At 38.1% G+C, this 1,194-nt stretch overlaps 1 non-coding gene across 1 annotated transcript; it reads right to left on the bottom strand.

Annotated features, from left to right (window-relative positions):
- Window positions 1–515: 515 nt before the first annotated feature.
- On the bottom strand, window positions 516–584 carry LOC142838009 (small nucleolar RNA SNORD109A). The gene has a single exon (XR_012908458.1). It is a non-coding gene; the product is annotated as a small nucleolar RNA SNORD109A (small nucleolar RNA).
- Window positions 585–1,194: the final 610 nt, after the last annotated feature.

The following is a 1,194-nucleotide window of genomic DNA, read 5'->3' as shown; positions in this document are numbered from 1 at the left end:
CATGTAGAATTGACACACCATCCAGGGATTATGATGTATTCAGAGACAAAAAAGACAAATGGAATGACTTTCCCAAAATGAGAAATTGTCAGGCATCCATGCCTAATTGGGAAAGGAACAGGAATCCAAAAGCTCTCCAATTTTTGTACTTAGGGTATGCACGAGTCCTGACAGTTCCTCTTGCTCTTGTCCCATTGTTGTTATGTCCAATTCCCTTGGAGAGGATCATTGAGAATCTCTGTTATGAATTCACTGTTTCCACCTCTTTTGTGTCTTTCTTTCTGGCAGGGAACAGCAAAAACTTGAAATCAATGTATATCTAGGGTCTAGTACATTGTTTTTTAGAAGCAGAATAAGGAAGCAAAGATCTGGACAGTTTTTGCATCCAGCAAATTGTTCTTCTCTCAAAATTTAGGAGATCAAAGCCCGTCTGCACTGTAACTGTCTTCCTTAAAAATATAAGAGTGCTAGCCATGTTCTGGAAGCATCACGGTTGTCAAGACCACCACTTATCTGGACCTCAGAGAGAGAGATTACGTTTGAGTCAGTCAGCGTCCTCAGAAACCTGTTGTCATCATCGATCCAGAGAAGGCAGCTTTGAGCACATGACCATCCCCAGTGACACTGGAAAGCAGTGATATATAGACTCTTTGGCTTTGACGAGAAAGATCAGCATTGTGCAGCAGGCTTCTCTCTCAGGATCTCAACTGATGTAAAACATCAATGATATCATGAGCCATATTATCCTATACTTTATAGCCCATTTGTCAACAAAAAAATATCAGCAATCTCTTGTTCCCCAGGAACAGAAATCTTTTGTGAACTCAATTATAGTAAAACTAGAAGTTTTTAGAATTTTTCAATAGAAACCATGAGGCATTTATAATGTGCAAAATGAATTACAGAGAAGTAAAAATGTAGAGGGTGCCTTTTCACAATTCACATGTTTGGAAGTGGGAAAAGTCAAAAACCTATATTCTGAACTGGTCTCTATTGCCATTCACATCCTTCTACCTTTCATTGGGGAAAGAACCAGACAGGGTAGAAATAGGAGTGTGGTGGATTCTTAGAGTTTAAAGGAGAATAAGATCAAAATCAGGAGAAGAATTAAGAATGAGTTTCTGAAATTCATCTTTAGCAAGAATTTTTCATTTGAATTCAATACTAAATTCATTCAGCATAACCTACATGCAA

Source organism: Microtus pennsylvanicus, chromosome 18 (assembly GCF_037038515.1).
Source record: "Microtus pennsylvanicus isolate mMicPen1 chromosome 18, mMicPen1.hap1, whole genome shotgun sequence".
NCBI classification, from domain to species: Eukaryota; Metazoa; Chordata; class Mammalia; order Rodentia; family Cricetidae; genus Microtus; species Microtus pennsylvanicus.
This window is presented reverse-complemented; position numbering and strand designations above follow the sequence as displayed.